Source organism: Malaclemys terrapin, chromosome 1 (genome assembly GCF_027887155.1).
Source record: "Malaclemys terrapin pileata isolate rMalTer1 chromosome 1, rMalTer1.hap1, whole genome shotgun sequence".
Taxonomy (NCBI): Eukaryota; Metazoa; Chordata; order Testudines; family Emydidae; genus Malaclemys; species Malaclemys terrapin.
Window position 1 is genome coordinate 249,944,560 of NC_071505.1, and position 19,933 is coordinate 249,964,492.

Here is a 19,933-nt window from a genome sequence, read left to right on the forward strand (position 1 = left end):
TTTGGTGGCTTTTCTTGTGTTCCCTTTTTAGCAATTTAGTTCAAGATAAAACTATTGCCCTGTTTGGGGTATGTTACTTACTGGGAATCTATCTAGTAACTAGCTGGGAGCACTCCACCTCACAGATGGCTCTGATGCAGATAAGAGGGCCCACTGGGAAAGAGGTACTGTGATGAGAGGGTGAGACAATTTGAAAGCTCCTGCACCATAGTCTCCAGTGTTCACTCTCAGGTCTTATGAGCAACTGTGATGTCCCTCAAGATGGAGGATAAGTAGGTTGCAGCCTTAAATCCAATTCTACAGTGTCCTGGGGAACCTAGTAGGCAAGGCCCTGATGGTGTAGCTTCTTTAGGTAGAGTGAGGTGAAGGAAGTCCCCTGAAGTTACTAGTGTCCTATCCCTGCCCATAGGCAGTGAACCACTGTTCCTCTGGGTAACTCCAGGGGTGGTGAGAGTCATGTTGCTTCTTGTCCTTCTGAAAGGATGTAGGATGAGGTAGGACCCCATTTTACCCTACTCCTTCCCCTAACCACTTTACAAAGGATTAGGCACAACTCTTTGGAGCCAAAGGTTAAATGTTATGGGTCAGATTCTCTGCAGATAAAAAATGGCATAGTTTCACTGCAATCAAAGTAGAATGATGCAATTTTATATCAGTGGACTGTCTGGCATTATGGAGAAGAACCTGCATTGTATTGGGAAAGAGACTGAGGTTTCTCAAAGACAGCATAGTAAAAATCACTGTGTGCAATTGAAATGGGGTGTTAAAATCTGTTAGTTTTTGAACCTGTCTGCAAATACAGACTAGAGTAATTGATTAATCCTGCACCTTGCTTCCAGAACATCTCTCATCTAAAGGAAGTTATTCAGGTCCACATGTGCTAACTGCTCAGTGCATTGTACAATATTTTGAAAGAAAAAAAAGTTAAGATTTTGTTTGGGGCAGATCACATAAGGAGATAAACAACCTTTGAATCTATGTATTGATCAACATACTCTTAAAACTATACATCAAATGTAAATTATGACAATACTCTATGTATCATTGACAAAATATCATGGTCTAAATATAAATTGGTGTCACCTCTTGGAAATGAAAGCATCTCTTGAAACCAAAATGAAAAGCTGTATTTAAAGTGCTCATAATGTTAGAGGTGCAAGCTTTTTTAGGCTTAAAAAGCAGTTAAAATATGGGCTGGAGGGGGTTCCTACTTTAGAACTAAAGTTCAGAGATGCATGTAAAATGTACAGCCAGTGTGCTCAAATCTTACTGATCCTTTATTTCCCTCTATCACTTTTGCAATCTTTGTCTTTCCCATCCCACCCACTTATTTTAGAGAGGATAGTCATTAACGCTCATCAGCACATGCTAAGAGGTTTCAACTAGCAGCATCTTTAAAAGGAAAGCATGGGTGAGAAGGGAAGATAAGGAGCGGAAGGAACAGAGGGAGACTATTTTTTTTTTTTTTAATCGCTTCTATCAAGTTCCTTTCCTTTAAGAACTATCTGCAGTAAACACTTTCAATGTTCTTTTTAAGAGGGACCTCATTAATATCCACAGCAAGCCTCACTGTTCTAAATTAAGCAGGAGCTATGGGGCAGTGGCATTAACCCACCAGTGATCTAATTATTCAGTAACAGTACAATGCATTGTCACTTATGGACAAGGATTGCATCATGTCACTATACCCTTTTGGCCAAAGTGTAGTACTGCAAAGTACTCCAGAAAGACCCTGAGTCACTCTCCAACAGAAGGGAGATGTAGCATTATGGATCCATGGAGGGAGCAATTAAAAGAGGGAAAATTTGGAAGGATATTCTTTCCACCACCTCCCGAAATGAATACTGAAATTTCTTTTCTCTAGAGTAAGAATGTTTGCTCATCAAACATGTAAGATGTAACCTTTGGGAACACATTAAAAAATGAATGACGTTTGGAGTACAATGGGAAGTATGCAAAGTTTATCTTACACACACAAACCTAAAAATAACATAAAACCAATGAGTCTATCTACACAGCACAGATGGATAAGACTGGCAGAAAGTTAATACCAACAGAGAGAGCAAGACACTGATGTAGACAAAACTGTCTTCACAGCATACTATCCACGGTATACTTGCTGCAAAAGGAAAGCAAGCAGCACTGTTTGCTTGCAAGCTATCAGCACACAGCTGAAATAGGGGAAGAAAACAAACCCCAAACCTAGAATAATGTGTGTATATAACTTCCCTCCCAGAAGGGCTCTGAAAATATGGCAAAACAACACAGCCAAGTTATTGATGCTCTGAGTCGTAACTTGTATATACACAAGGAAAGAAACAGGGAGGCTGGTGAAAAGCCAAATGAACAATCCCTGCACCACACAGTGTTTGTAATCTTCAGGCTACCATGATGACAGGACAAAGTGACAGTTATGATGTCTGCAAGCAATGAGAGACAGACTTTAAGGCAGTGGTGCTTTCCAAAATCTGAGAGGGACGAGGTGTGGAGTATGCTTTCATAAGTCTTAAAAGAGCAACATTTTGATATGGAAACTACAGAACCCAAACCACCAAAAAAGAAAATCAACCTTCCGCTGGTGGTATATGTTCTCAGCATCCCCCCTATACAAATTGTTCCAGCCTTCCTGCATGGTATATTATGGAGCCTCCTTCCTTCCCCTTGAAGAATCAGGTATTGGCCACTGGCAAACATCCTGTATTGGCCTCCATGGACAAGTGATCACAATAAATATGGAAAGTCCATTCCTCTCCTGTTTTCAAAATCAAAACAACTAAAACTATTGAAAAAGCACATTCTTTGAATTCTCAAGACTATAATGGACAAAAATAAATATAAAGCCATAGCTAACTCCTCTCAGCACAAGCTATATCCATCTATTTGCAAACAGAGGCTTGTAATTCTAAAGAATTTCAGATTGTCAGTGTAACAAGATAGTAGCTTCTCTCGAGCTCCCAAATTACCCACTGTTACACACACTTTCTTTTAAGCAGTTTTATTGTCATAACATAAAAAACAGAAGACAGTACCTCCACCCACCTTGGGCTACAATTCTTGGCTAATTTTCCCTTTCAGGTGACCATTGCCAGGGGACTCTAGCATTCCTTTTTTAGAGTTATCCCTTTAGGGTCTTACTGAGTCTCCGCCTAGAGCATTCTGGTAGTTTGCTGCTCCTGTTTCTTGTAGCTTCCTAGCTCTGATTTACCAGGTCTTCCCCCTCATGCCCAGGTGCTCTCTTTTAAAGCCAAATCTGGGTCAGCTTAATATGACCTCCTAGCTTGAGAGCCAGAACTGTGACATACCAGCTGCTATTTTTATCACTCTAGCTCAAGCCCTGTTAGCACAAGTCTCTTCAGCTGGGCTGGGAGGCTTGCTCCCACCTGCAGTGTAGATATACCCTAAAAAGCAGTCAGTGTCACCCTGTGGCAGTCATATAAGGATGTAAAACATAAAGAGCTCCATGTCAAATACCAGTTAAATTCAAACTGATTGTACAATATGAAAAACATAAGATTAAAATTGAGTCTCGTTCATAAAATGGCAAGCACATACAAGCAATTATTCACCAGGTGTAATTAAAAAAAAATCAGAACAGATGGTTAGTTATTATTCAGTGGAAAAGGTCCTTATTGATGTAATAAGTCAATACAAACATGTTACTTTTTTGGCTTACAAGGCTTTAATTAAAAAAGATTAATAAAAAACAAAATCCAAAGTGTTTTTTTTTTATATAAAACAACTTCCAGTTAATAAACAGACTACAAAATCAAGTCCTCTATTGTTGTAATGGGAAGAAAATACAAACATGTTACTGTCCACATTATAGAACTTAAATGCAAAATAATTCTGTTAATATATCACAGAGTCCACTGCCAGAAGGGACCATTGTGATCTTTCTTATCTGATCTCCTGTATAACTCAGGCCATAGAATTTCACATAAATAATTCATGTTTGAACTAGAGCATATATATATTTTTTTAAAATATCCCATTTTGATTTTAAAATGATCAGTGATGGAGAATCCACCACTGTTGCCTGTTTTTTTTTAGTGTTTATTGATTATTATTGATTTCCAATTGATTACTAATTAAAAAGATGAGAGATTGTAGGGGTCTGCCATGAATATTCATACAAATCCCCAACCTCTCTTGGTCATGTCTAACTTCCTCATTTTGCACAAATTCCCCTCTTAAGCACACTATACCCAGTTCCCTAAAACTCAGGGTCACTGTAGGGCCTCTTGGTTATGCCAAAGCTCATAGGCCTCAAAGCCTTATGCCAACTGCTAAAGCTAATGCCTTACAGGATAGAGGCCTGTAGGTACCTTGCCTTACTGCTGAGTAAAATAAAATGCTAACTCTACGGGCCACATCAGAAACCTTGGTAAATTGTTTCCATGGTTAATTACCCTCACTGTTAATTCATGCCTTACTTCCAGTCTGAACTTGTCTAGCTTCAACTTCCAACGATTGGATATTGTTATTCCTATATCTGCGAGATTGAAGAGCTCCCTGTCAAATATTTTTTTCCCCTGAGTAGGCATTTAGACTCTGATCTAGTCGCCCCTTAGCCTTCACTTTGTGAACCTAAATAGATTGAGCTCCATGAGACTTATAAGTAGGCTTTGAAGGATTCAATTTTTATCGGTCAATGTCAATACAAATTGATGTCACCATAGACACACAAACTGATACAAATATTTCCATCAATAATAAATTGAAATGTACAGATAGGCAATGTAAGAAAAATGCTGACTGAGAACTTATTAGAGTTGGATTTTAAGGATATTCGCTTTGTATATTTTGACATAGCATGTTAACAATTTGTGTTTTAATGATTATAAAGCTTTAACTTTCTGAATATCTACATCTACTTTAATTAAATAATTAATGTCTGACCTCCCATAATTTTCCACTACTTAAAAATAAACATATGCGGTAACACAACCGATCCCGGAGAAGCCGGCAGGAGCCCCGGGGAGAGTTCTCTTTTCTTTGTGGAAATTTTTTTAATTTAAATTATCCACTTAAATTTTAAAAATAAAAATTGAATTCTGTCAACCCTAAACAAAAGGCATTTTTTCTAAAAGTTCAATCATTCTTGTGGTTCTTCTCTGAACCTCCACCAGTTTATCAGCATCTTTCTTGAATTGTGAACCCCAGAACTGGACACAATATTCCAGCAGTGCCAAATAGAAAGGTAAAATTGGTCATCTCACTGAGTTAAAGTTACTCACATGCCTAAGTATTTACATAATTGGAGTTTTAAATAAAAATAATTTCATTCAAATTATGGCAAAAGCAAATAAAATAACACCCTCATTCAAAGCATTCAACTCTTCTTCAACAGTCTCAGTTTTTGTCTTTTCCTTGATTTGGTTATTCTCAAACCCCACTGATGCCTCATCCTTATAGAAGAAACACTTCTTCAGCTTCCTTAACAAGAAGTCTGGAAGTGTAAAATTTGAAACAGAATAGTGTGGTGAAGAAAATTCTTATAGCATAATAATATTTTTTTTCTTTCTAAGCTAGGTAGGTGAAGAATATGGATTTGTTTGACATTATCAGAGCCAAGATATTTTAGACCTCTTTTTCCCTCAGGAATGTGTGGAGACATATGATGCAGCCCTGGACAAAAGCAGTAACAGAGAGAGGAGAATGTTGGGAGATGACCTCTAAAACTATTCTCTGTGGTGGGTGGAGCTTGGAGCTTAGAGCTTGTTGGAAAACAGAATTTCTGTTTTGTGAAAAATTCTAACATTTCAAATGAAAAGGCAACTTTCGTTGAGATGGAAATTCTGAAATTTTGAATCAGAAACATCAAAATGTTTGATTTCAATAATGTTGAATGATACCATTTTGATAATGTTGAAACTATGTAGTATAACCTATTAGCTAATATAAATTAAATTTTAATTTTAGTGTAACATATGTATTATATTTTAAAATATGTCAAAACAAAATGAATTAAAACAATAGATTTTAAATGAAACCCTTTATCATTATCAAAACTAAACATTTTCACATTAATGAAATGTTTTTACATTATCAAAAGAGAAAGTCTAAATGACAGTCTCCCATTGAAAATATAATAAAAATCATCACAGTCCTATGAATCATTTTGATTTTGATGAAACTGCATTTTCCAGTGAAACTGTTTAGTCAGAAAATATTCAATGAGACCAGCTCTAGGTAGCATGTCCTATTGGGCAACATTGACTGGTGGCAAATTCAATCTTTATGTAAAACTAATTGAATTATTAATTGCAGCTGACAAATTGCCACTAGGTGTAATAAGCAAAGTTTTCTATGAAATTTTGGGGTTCACGGGGGCTTATTATTAGTATAAAACAAATCTCACTCCTTAATTGGAGAATTATTCCTCACCATTTTTTCCTTAATTCTTTATTAGGTTTTGGCCATTGCACTCTGAGCTTTCACACAGGAGAAGAATAAATTACCGATCTCCTTTAGGACCTAAATTTATACAAAGAGTATTTACACCATGTTCTTAAAGGAAAAACAATCTATCTTTCCTGAAGCCAGGCTATGTGCAAGTGTGACTAATCACTTCCTCAAGAGTTGCACTTTTTGTGAGGGTAGACTTCCATTAAATTGTCACTGTAAAAATTATTGTTCTAGATGAGCTGACAATAGAAAGAATGCTAAGGAGAAAAAAAGGGCCTATGTGGATAATGAATTATGTGTAGTTTTTTTAAATAAATCTCACATCCCCCTAAGGTTATTTATTTAATATTAACCTGCCTCTCTGTCAGGAATTAAATATTAGGAATCTGTTAAGGAAGAAACCTATGGAAATGAAACAATGGCAAAAATAAGATACTTGAGGTAAACAGCTGCAAAGGTAATTAAGATAAAAATGGAGGTACCTATCAATGATCATATCTGGGTCCATTTGGGCTGGTAGGTTTACTTTTTCCATGGCTGATAGCCAACAATCAAAGGGATCCTAAACCTTTAAAATGCTGTTCAGGCGGAGAAGAGAGTGGGTTGTGAGCAGATTGAGGTTGACACCCAAACTGACTAAGACTTTGTTTACACTTGGGATGGTGCATAGGGTACAATTGATTACATATGACAGTGAAAAGCTCTGGCAGGGGAAGGCAGCAGGGAAAGGCTTCAGCTGGAGGGAGCTACCAGAATCTTTTCTTGTTGTCTCTCCACTGCCAGAGCCTTTCACTGCTGGAGTCTTTCACTACAACGGGGAAAGGCTCCAGTTGTGGGGAGGCAGTAGGACATTACACTATTAAAATATCAGTGTAGACATGAAAGGCACTGCTTGGGTATGTAGAGAGCCCGAGTGGGGTATATACCTTGGGGGTTCAGGCATGTGGGAACTCTATTCTACTCATTTAACCAATGCCTCACCATCTACACTGCTATTTATGCCTGCACTAGCTGGGCGTGCAATGTCTACTCTACATGCCGCCATACACTTAGACATACCATAAGACAGCCAGAAACAGAGGCAGAGAGATATAGTGAAATGGGGGAAAACTCTATGTGTAGTGAATCCTCTACCAGGAACACTACCAAAAGCTTGTACATCAAGAATCGACTGTGACTGACGACACCATCGACTCCATCCCTCAGCACCCAATCTGGGAAACTCTTGGTAACCCACCAACACCTGAGGACGTCTTCAAAGCAATTAAACAAATGAAGAACAATAAAGCACCGAGTCCAGATGGCATACCAGCAGAAGTACTGAAAGTGGGGGCAGAAACACTGACTAACAAGCTTCGCTTGCTGCTCCTCAAAATCTGGCACACCGAAGACATCCCTGCTGGCTTACATAATGCTAACAGCATCACCATTTTCAAAAAGTGAGACAGGGTTGACTGTGGCAACTATTGAGGCATTGCCCTCCTCTCCATCGCTGGGAAGATTCTTGCTAGAAACTTACTGAATCGCCTGCTCCCTCTTGCAGAGGACGTACTTCCAGAGTCCCAGTGTGGCTTCAGATCATCACGAGGCACAACCAACATTATTTTCACAGCCAGCCAAATCCAGGAAGAAGGTCAAGAACAACACCAGGAGCTGTATATGGCCTTTCTCGATCTGGCCAAAGCCTTTGACTCTGTCAACTATGAGGCTCTGTGGAAAATCCATGTCAATGTTTGGTTGCCCAAGTAATTTATCACCATTGTAAGACTGCTTCATGACCAGATGACTGCCTCCGTCCTGTGCAGTGGCTCTACCTCTGAACCCTTTGTCATCAAAACTGGCATAAAACAAGGTTGTGTACTGGCACCAACCCTTTTCTCCATTTTCTTAGCATCTATGAAAATATTATCCCAAGACCGTATACCACAGGACATTGGCATCCAATATCAGATTGACGGCAACCTCTTCAAAATTTCTCATCTCCATGCCAGAACTAAAGTAATATCAGCAACAATAATTGAATTCCAGTACACCGAGAATTGTGCTGTAGTTCCACACTCGAAGCAGGATCTTCAAACAGCCTTTAATTGCATCTCTGAAGCTTACAAAAGGCTAACTCTGCACATTGGCAAAACAAAAGTTTTCCACCAGCCAGTCCCCGGTGAATCATCAGACCCAGCAAGGAAGATCTATATCGACAAAGAAGAAGTGAAAAATGTAGAATACTTTGCCTATCTTGGCAGCCATCTCTCACAGAGGGCAGACATAGATGTCGAGATTCAGCACAGAATTCACTGTGCCAGCCTTGCCTTTGGCAGACTATCTTGACGGGTGTTCAACAATCGCAACATCAGAACACATACTAGACTTTTAGTTTATAAAGCAGTGGTAATCCCAACTCTCCTTTATGGCTGTGAGGCTTGGGTGACCTACAGAAAATACCTGAAAAACCTGGAATGCCAACACCAGCACTTTCTTCAGAGGATCCTCAACATAAAGTGGGAAGATCATCGTACTAATGTCAGTGTCCTCACAGAGACCAACATCTTCAGTGTTGAGGCCCTCATTATCCAGCACAAGCTGAGGTAGAGCGGGCACCGTGTGCACATGCCTGTTGTATGCTTACCAATACAACTGCTGTATGCCCAACTCACCAAAGGAGAAAGAAAATGGGAAGGCCAAAATAAATGCTTTAAAGACACCCTCAAGATAAATATCAAGAGACATGGCATCGACATCACACACTGGGAGACAACAGCCCAGGATAGAGATAACTGGCGAAGACTTGTCAGAGAGGGAATGTCCACATTTGAGGAAAATTGCCTTGTCCTAGTCGCAGAAAATGCCAGAAAAGAAAGGAAAGACAACTGTCATTCAGCAATCGCGGCCCAACCCTGTCATCCAATATCACCTGCAATGTCTGCCAACAAGCCTCTGGCTCAACAATTGGACTCCTCAATCACAAAGGGCCCATGAAAAATAAAACCTGTGAAAGAGATCATCCTCGACCTCAAGAGATTGCCGATGAGTGTCTTTGTGCAGAAAATCATGCAGTTTGGTTTTAATAGGTTCATCAAATATTCTTTAAGAGTTCATTAAAGAATGATTTTCAAACCTGAAAAGCGCACACATACTTTGAAGTAATTTTAAAGTTTGAATAATCTCCTTTCAGATGCACAAAATTAATGGGACACCTTTAGGTCCAGCCTCAGTTTTCACTCAGTCCCTACTCCGGCAAAAATCCCGGGCCTTCTGAGGGTGACAAAGATGGCCACCTGATTTCAGCTATGTTGGTTGGTTGAAATTCATCAGAAGATATCTTTTCTGCTCCCTGATGAGCTGAACAAGCATTTTAGGTATGAATATTCAGACATATGACTTTGAAACTTAATATCCATGAACATTTGTGCCAGTAAATACCAGCAAAGATTATCACAGCTCATATTTATCCATACACAACTGTAAGGAATAGTAACCCTCCCCACACTTTGCTCTCCAATTTGGCTGAGTACTGTCCTTGGATTTCAGCTTCAGGTCAAAGAGTAGGGAGTGTTTGCCTAATAATTCCTTCTATAAAATTGGGTGGCGAGTGAGAGGCTCTAATCCCCATTACTCAAGGCCATGTAGATTGAGGAGAGAGTAAAGTGCATCTTGACAAGGAGTGAAGTAAAGGATGGAAGAATGTCTGAGTCACAATTCCTCCCTGCACTACTTCTGGGGGTGATGTAGCGTCTGCACTAACCCTTACTTTGTTCTGATTCTAGTAGATCAACCTAGTCCTAAGTGTGTGCTATGCATTTGTTTATTTTAGGCCTGAGTCAACAGACATGCTCTTGGAACTTGCATGGCAAACAAACACCATTTCTTTCCATCCCCTTCCTTGTGTTTGTTTAAGGATCCATAAGAGCAAACCTCTGAAAGGAGAGAGTGGAAGCTCAGTTTCTTTCATATTCCAAGACACTGGCATTGTACATAATTAATCTTATATTGTACTGTGGGCTGTGTGTGTGTGGATGCATGTCTGTAAGCATGTGACATGGAGTGTAAATGGTACTAAATAATGGTACTAAGAATTGAGATTTTTGAAAAATGTCCTGTCCCAAATTGGGACAAAACTATCTTTCCAACTGGCAGGCATGGTTCCACTAGAAACCTACCTGGTTTCTGTTCAGAGTTTGGTTAAAATTGACAGTCCCATGGAGCATTTTTAAATTGGCAAATTCCTCCCCCCCAAAAAATAGTTTTGTAAAAATTGTTCTGACCAGGTCCCCAAATATTTTCTCTTAAAAATATATTGCTAGTTATGCAACTGCATTTTTGACAGTTCATCTACTATACCTCTACCATTTAAAATTCCAAATGCTACTTGTCATTTTTGTGGGAGCATCTGATGGGCAGCATCTCTCTTAGGTTGGAAATAAACTTTACAGTGACTGCTGTAATATTTAATGTTTATGAGCTTAGCTTGTCATAAAACTACACTGTGACCGTAAATTGCTTGTGCTCTTGTATCAATTTTGAAAATGAACTGTTCTGTCTTCATTTAGCTTTGTATTTAACAAAACATTCATTGCTGATGGTCATTCTTTGTCTTTCTACAATGAATTCTTCTGGTTTTTCATCTATATCTATGACAACATGTGTGTTTTCTTTTCCTACATTTTACACTTGTCTGTCTTAAAGCACATGATAGAAAAATGAGGAATTTTAATTTTTTTTTTTTTTTTTTTTTAGGATTGCTGGCCTCCTGAATGCAATGTACTTTTCATATACAATTTCACCCACAATTTTGAATATACTGGCATTTCCACTTTCTGACAAAGTGGAAACGTGTCTCTGTTTAAAAGTGTTTAAAACAGTTTAAAAGCATCTCATGCCTTTTTTCTTTTAAGGGAACATTTCTACACATTCCTAAAAATTCTTCTCTCAAACAGTATAGACACGTTCCAGTGTGATCTGACTCTTTTCCACATACAGTTCCTTCCCATGGTGGGTAGAGGAACATAACAGAATCATCATCATTTTTTTTAAAAAGTGTATTAAATTAGTGCTCATGAAGGGGGTCAGACTTTGTTCTAAAATAGTAACAATTTGAATATTATCATACAAAAATTTAAAGTCTAAACTGAAACAAAACATTTTGATTTTTGTCAAAATGAAATGTTTTGATCAGAAATGGGGTGGGGGGTGTTGAGGGCGAAAGATTTTTTTTAAGAGAATTTCAAAATTTATGGGTTTTGTTACAAATCAGAGCAAAAACTATTTTTAAAATCCTTTGTGAAACAGAATTTCTGTTCACCACACAAGGTCTAGACCAGGGGTCGGCAACGTTTGGCACGCGTCTCAACAGGGTAAGCACTCTGGCGGGCCGGGCCAATTTATTTACCTGCTGACGTGGCAGGTTCGGCCAATCGCGGCCCCCACTGGCCACGATTCGCTGTCCCGGGCCAATGGGGGCGGCGGGAAGCCGCGGCCAGAACATCCCTTACCCGCACCGCTTCCCGCCGCCCCCATTGGCCCGGGACGTCGAACTGCGGCAAATGGGGGCTGCGATCAGCTGAACCTGCCTCGTCAGCAGGTAAATAAACTGGCCCAGCCTGACAGGGTGCTTACCCTGGTGAGACGCGTGCCAAACGTTGCCGACCCCTGGTCTAGACATAAATATTGGGAATAATAGGAGAAGGACTGTGGAAAATGATTGATCAAATTCATTGGTTTTAGTATGAATGTTCCCCTTTATGGGAAAGTTCATAAAGGTGCTGATATTTTTAATTATAAGTGAAAAATATTTTTTTTACTAATTTGTAAATAAAGCCCTTTTGAAAACTCAAAATATTGTGGTGTCCTCTCTCAGGATACACATTGCCATGCTATTTTCAAGACTCTGTTTTGTGACAGAATGAAAACTTCCTCAGCTGGTTCAATGGCAGTTCTTCCAGTTCAAACAGACCTTTGAGAGCCTTCATGAACCCATATACATCACAGAGATTTTAACCAAATTAATCAATTTCATTTTTAAGTTAAACTCACCATATAAGATTTAAATGAACCTGCATCTTAAAATGAGTGATGTGAAACCACTTGACCTGAAACAAAGTAGTTGACAGTTATATCAACTGCAACCACCAAACTTTTCAAGTAAAGGCCAGAAAGTATTACCTTTTTAATATTTCTCAATTACTTATGTTTGTAACTGAGTGCAAACTCATTGAGATGAAAGAACAGTACAATCAGCACTTCAAATCAAAATACAAAATCCTGACACATATTCTAATCACCAGTGAGGCAGTCTTGCTCAACTCTTCTTTCATCCTTTACTGACCCCTTGAATTTCTTGCATTCCAGACTAACAGACATGTGATCACTTCTGGGACCTGAAGAGTGCATCAACTCTTAATCAGTGAAATTCTTCTTGTTTTCCCAGATTAAATTGATGAAGAATATGTTCTGAGTCTCAGCAGATTTCATAACTACTTGAGGGTTAATTATGCAGTACTTGAAAGCAGTTATTTATTCATAAATTCTGTTATCAAATTAGCACTGCCATTTTCTCATAGCTTCCATATATACACACACACACACAGCCTTCCAGAGAGGATGGCAAACTTCACAGAAACTCTGTGCCTCCACAGTGCTTCTGACACTACCTCTTGACACCATGAGAGCACTACTCCAATGAAGCCATACTGCAAAAGGTCTTCCTACTTTCTGAAGCACCTAGAGCCACCACTCTGCATGTGCAAAAGTTAATACTTAACTTTTGTGATGAATCTCCAGAAGGTTGATGAGAGATCCCAGGAGAGCACCTAAAATTAAGGCCTGCTCCTCTCATCCCATTTTATACTGATCCCAAATCTTACAGGATTACCATGGTAGACATTTACTTACACCTGAGCCTCAGAGGGTCAAGTCATTTTCCAACCCAACCATGACCCTTCCCCCTGAACCTGAATTTTCACTGCTGATGCTGCCGCCTACTGCCCCTGGGATCAACTCTTCCCTTACTGTGCAGAATTGTGTGGTGGCAGCTGTATGCCCCTGCTCCTGCCATGCGCCACTTCCTGATGCATTGTGTGGCACTAACAGTCCTCAGCAGGCATACTCACTTCTGACTACAGCACACCAACGTGATGGTAGCAGGCAGGAGCTGGACATGAAGCCACCCTGGCACTGAGGAGGAGAGCCAACCTGACCTGAGGCCAAGAGGATCCAGTTTTTTTCCACTCAAACCAACCCAACACTTGGATCAGGTTTGGATTGCAGGGCTCTAAGGAATCTAATATTCCAAAGTCCAGGGGTTGTCCTTGTTTATTGCCCTTTCCACCTCTGTAAGTAAAAGGAATGATTTGTCTCTGTCATTAGCATTTCAAAAGAGAGATCTGGTGACTGCTATTCATATGGGACTGGATCTTTGCCTCTCCATAAAGGACAGAAAGTCCAGGACCTTGTGACAGGTCCACATAGAATTACTAGGCATGGCTGCTGTAAAGTATCTGTGACTGGGTGTGTGAGTTCACCATAAGCTGGAATTGCAAAAGGACACAGCAGATTTAAACATGGATATATGAAATCCAGTCAAGATGACCCCAGAGCAGTAGAGGGCACATAGATAAAGATAGGTTGGTTTGGTGTGAAACAACACAGTGTGGGATAGCAGTGGGATGAGTCCCAGAAGCAGAATAGTTAATCCAGAAGATGGATGTGTCAACACAGACCTTCTTCCAGTATAGAGTGATTTTGCTTCCAAAGCTGATTAATCAAAGTTGTATAAAATGCTATATAAAAAACAAACAGATCTTTGTAGGAATACAAAGCAATTTATGCTGAAATAAATCCACTAAATTTATACAGAAAAATGCATTTCCTGAGTAGATAAGGCCTCAGCTATTATAAGTAAGGCTGTGAGTTTGTCACGGAGGTCGCAGAAATCATGGATTCCATGACCTTCTGTGACCCCTATGAAATTCCGCAGCTGCAGCAGCCAGTGTGGCTGACCCAAGGGATTCCTGAGCAACTGGCCTGGAGCCAGCTCCTCAGGTAGCCCTGGGGCCAGCCACACCAGCTGCTGCTGGAGCCACCCCCCCAGCCAGTCACTGCACTGGTGGGGTTGGCCCTGGGGGTCTCCCAGAGCAGGGGAACCCCGGGGCAGCTAAGATTTAGTCAGGGGTGTTTATAGTGAAAGTCGTAAACAGGTCATGGGCCGTGAATTTTTGTTTACTGTCCATGACTTTTACTAAAAATATCCCTGACTAAATCTTAGCCTTATTTATAAGTCAATGTAACTCCCTTGACTTCAGTAGAACTACACTGATTTGAATCTAGACCAGAATTTTGAATTCCAAGACATAGCACTGTAGTGTAGACTTGCCCTACATCTCCCATTGGCATAATTACTCCACCTCAGCGAGAAGCTGGTGTGGACAGCACAAAACTTGCTTCGCTTTTGTGTGGGGAATGGACACTTCTCACACCCTTGAGTGATGTAAGTTATATTGAGGTAGGCCCTTGTGCTATTTAGTGTTTATCTTCTCTTACATCCCTACCAAATTCTGTTGCTATTGTGTCTTTTCTTCTGGCTATTGAAAAGCAAATAAATTAAGTGGGATGGACAGAACCTCTGCTGAGTATTCATATGGATTCTGATCAAGAGATCACACAGGTCCTCCCTGAGTGGCTGTTATGCACAGCTTCTCATTCCTTTCACTGTGACAAAACTTCAGCTGCTCCACCCCTGAATCAATTCATTCTGTAGTATGGCGGACAGCATTAACAGCACCCTGCCTTCCCCTGTTCCCAATGCAAACATTTTCATCTTAAAGACACTATGGATTCTTCCATAACTACACCATGATAACCTCTGGGCAATGAGTTTTGTGGTGACCACAAAGGAAGTAGCTTCATGCACATTTACGTCCAGTTCTAATCTCACTGTTCAGAACAGAAAATGTTCAACTCCTGTTGTCAGTTTATCCCAGTTTTCCTCACCTCTTATTACTACAGTAAACTCTATCTAATCCCTTATCTTCTCAGAATAAATTTAGATTTCAACAGAGATCAGGAGTCTAAGAAATGCAGGCTTGGTCCAATTCCTTTCCTAACTGAGCTTTTGAGAAATCTGTAGAATCACACCTATTCTTCAAAATCCTTATTTTAAAATACAATTAAATATAAGTCATCTTCACCTCATTCCACATGCTGTCTGCTGTTCGCATTTCTCATTCCTTCAAGCCAATTTTAAAACTTTCAGGCATTTTTCTATACTTTCCCCTCTCCATTTATTTTTCTGTTTCTTTATGTATGACATCAGAGACAAGATGCAAGGAACATGGGCAGAAGAACGTATTCAGATACTGTGGTGGTGGCTGTTTTATTAGAATACTTGGGGCTAGATTGTGTTTATACTGCACCACCCCAGAAAAAATGCACAAAGAAATAATGTTTCCTTCCTTGCTCTCATCTTGCTCTCAGAGTAAACTTGTCTGCTACTACTAGCCCTTACTTGTAGCAGTGGATGGGGTTATAATCTGCTACTGGTCCTTATCAATAGCAGGTGACTCCCCAGAAATGCTGACTCAGCCAATGTCAAGGCTCTGCTTTCTTCCATCTCCTCTTCCACTTGATCAGAGTGGGAGCAGTATGTATGCAGTGAATCCTGAGCCCTATATGTTTTGACCAGTGTCCAGAGAGAACTCATAAAGTTGGGGGTAAGGGCAGTGTCTCACTTCCCATTATGCTTCTGCATGTCAACAAAAGCTGTGTGATGGTTTAGCTTAGAACTGACAAAACAAATGAACATTGTTTTGTAAAAAAAAAAAAACATATACAATATGAGGAGTGAAAATGATGTTTTGTTGAGCAACTGACAGAATGAATGACTGGCCATGACAGGAAGAGGAACTGCAGTGTGAAGATTGTTTTATTAAAAAGAAAATCCATGTTTTGTTTAAAGAGCTTGATGAAGTGATTGATTTTGTGCCACTAGATCTGGAGAGTCTGATTTAAGGACATGGATTAACTCAGAATGGAGGAGGAAAAGTTAGGGCCATTTCCTTTTAAAAATGAAGATTGTAAACAGGGATTGTAACTGAGCAGCTAGGACAGGCAAAATTGGAATGATGGAGAAACAGACTGGATAGATGGTTAGAGGTAGAAAGAGGATTTTTAAAATCCATTATTTTAAAGGGAAATGCTTTTCCTCTCTGGAAGATCCTGCAAGATCCATTGGATTTTGAGGCCCATTCCTTAGGGTGGACAGGAAACCCTTCTTTCCAAGGGAGTAATGTAGAGGGAAGTCTGCGAGGAAAACTCACAAAGTTTCCCTGTGTTTTTTTAAACCCATATAGGGACAATCACTTATAAATTAGAAATGAGTAGATGTCAATGATGTTTTAGCAGAGAGACAATCCCTTTCAGCTAGTAGTGGATATGGAGTTATCATGAGCATTCCTCATAGATAGAAGAAATATCAAAGATTTCAAAGTTGCTTTTCATTGCCATTTTTAAAATACGCTGTGGGGTGAAGAGAAGTGCTGTGTTTGCGGGGAATAATTGTATTTTTTTCTTAATAAAGGCAGTTAAAGTTTTTTTCAACAAAATGTTCATTCTTAATGCACAGAATATTTGTGTCAGTCTTAATTCTTACTAGAAACAGATGGAATGGGTAGAAAATCTTTACTGATAATTACAGTCTTTCATCACTATTCATACACTGCTACTGAATAATCAAACAGTTCTGAGGTTTGTAATGTTCATGAAGATTTATTAATGCTTATCAGAATTCTGACTCACCACCTTTCATGAACTATATTGTATTCATAAATTGTCCCTCTTTATTCTGATTATGAACAAAGAAGTTTGGGGATTTATGTAGGATATAACAAAAACTCTATTACTGTATTGTATAAAAATAGTAAGCAAAAACTAAAGATTTAAAAATAATGACCTAGGATGAGCACTGTGTGTGATTTTTTTTTTTTTTTTTTAAGCTGACAAATGCAAGTGGGAATGAAAGGCTGGTAACTTTTGAGGTTAACTATAAAGGATAAAGTCCCGTACAACTCATTAATATTTATGAATATGCTTGATGCAGTTTGATGCATATGCATTAAATTTAGAATATGAATAATTTAAATTATATTTGGGAGAGGCGCTGTATTTTACAAGTCAATAATTGGTTCCCAGGTGGATAAACTGTGATGCTGAAAGCTGAATAGTTTATCTCAATAAGGCAACTGAATTATTGCTGAAGAAAATAAAGTTCCCTCTGTTATGTCTGTTATTGTACAAATGAATAACTTGCTGTTAAGAACATAAGAATGGCCATACTGGGTATGACCAAAGGTCCATATAGCCCATTATCCTGACTTTCGACAGTGGTCAATGCCAGGTGTCCTAGAGGGAATGAACAAGTGATCAATTCCTTGTCAACCATTCCCAGCTTTGGGCAAACAGAGGCTAGGGATACCATACCTGCCCATCCTGACTAATAGCCATTGATGGACCTATCCTCCATGAATTTATCTACTTCTTTTTTGAGGTCTGTTATAGTCTTGCCCTTCACAACATCCTCTGGCAAGGAGTTCCACAGGTTGACTATGTGTTGTGTGGAAAAATACTTCCTTTTGTTTGTTTTAAACCTGCTGCCTATTAATTTCATTTGAGGACCCCTCATTCTTGTGTTATGAGAAGGAGGAAATAACACTTCCTTACTTACTTTCTCCACAACTGTCATGATTTTTATAGACCTCAATCATATCCCCCCTTAGTCGTCCCTTTTCTAAGCTGAAAAGTGTGTTTTATTAATCTCTCTTCATACGGAATCCATTCCACACACCAATAATTTTTGTTGCCCTTTTCTGAATTTTTTCCAATTCCAATATATCTTTTTTTTTAGATGGGGTGACCACATCTGCATGCAGTGTTCAAGATGTGGGCGTACCATGGATTTATATTGAGGCACTATGATATTTTCAGTCTTATTATCTATCCCTTTCTTATTGATTCCCAATATTCTGGTCGCTTTTTTGACTGCCGCTGCAGATTGAGTGGGTGTTTTCAGAGAACTATCCACAATGACTATAAGAACTCTTTCTTGAGTGGTAGCAGCTAATTTAGACCCCATCATTTTATATGTATAGTTGGGATAATGTTTTCCAATGTGCATTACTTTGCATTTATTAACATTGAATTTCATCTGCCGTTTTGTTGCCCAGTCACGCAGTTTTGAGAGATCCTTTTGTAGCTCTTTGCAGTCTGCCTGGGACTTAATTATCTTGAGTAGTTTTGAATCATCTCAAATTTTGCCACCTTACTGTTTACCCCTTTTTCCAGATTACTTATGAATATGTTGAATAGGATTGGGCCCAGTACAGACCCCTGGGGGACACCACTATCTAGCTCTCTCTATTCTGAAAACTGACCATTTATTCCTACCCTTTGTTTCCTGTCTTTTACTAATCCAGTTACTAATCCATGATAGGACCTTTCCTTTTACCTCATCACTGCTTACTTTTCTTAAGAACCTTTGGTGAGGGACCTTGCCAAAGGCTTTCTGAAAATCTAAATACATTATATATCCACTGGATCCCCCTTGTCCACATGCTTGTTGACCCCCTCAGAGAATTCTGGTATATTGGTGAGGCATGATTTCCCTTTACATGTTGACCTGAATTTGATGGGTGAATTTTTATGGCGCACCACTGATCGCATCCGACCAGAAGATTTATAGGTTCTTATCCAATTCAGACTACAGAGTTTAAGAACTCAGAGAGTTCTATATTGGGAGAGGATTCTCGGGGTGCTTGGCAAGAACACATACACTGAGGACAATACCAAATTGATAAAATCTTTATTGCCATTAACATAAAAACAAGGAATGTAATGAAACGTATAACTGCAAAACAGTAAAAGGATTCCAAAACTCCTGCTGGTAACATTTCTATTATAAGTACCTTAACCTAACATAGTTACACCCTTCCTTGGGAGCCCGGTAATAGGAAGTGAAGGACCAGCCTCACTCCTGGCATGCCCGATTACGCGATGGTGCTGGCTTCCCCGTTTGTTAAGAATGTTGAGTAGTTATACTATACTGCATAAACGGACTGAGCTGATAGAGTGATAGAAGATAGAATAGATAGATAGTTCTTTTCTTCTAACTCCAAAGCAGCTAGAAGAAGAAGGTTTAAGAAAAGAACTAATTGACTCCTAAAAGACTAACTAACTAACCAGTCCTTACAGGATATTTTATAGGATCCTGATCTATGTACTACTATATCCAAATCTTGTTTCTGTACCCTAAGACATTTATGGGTACCTTTCTCCTATAGGTTAGTGGATTATGACACTTATTTTCTAAATATATTAATAAGAATTATCTCACTCCAAAACTGCCAACCTAGGCTCTCTTGATGACCTCGAGTTGTGGTGTACCCTGTGGTTACCAACTGGTTTTAGAAGTCAGATAAACCTGTGATGTGGATAGTTCCTCCCTTTGGTTCCCCAAAGTTCAGGGACCATTCTTAAGGGT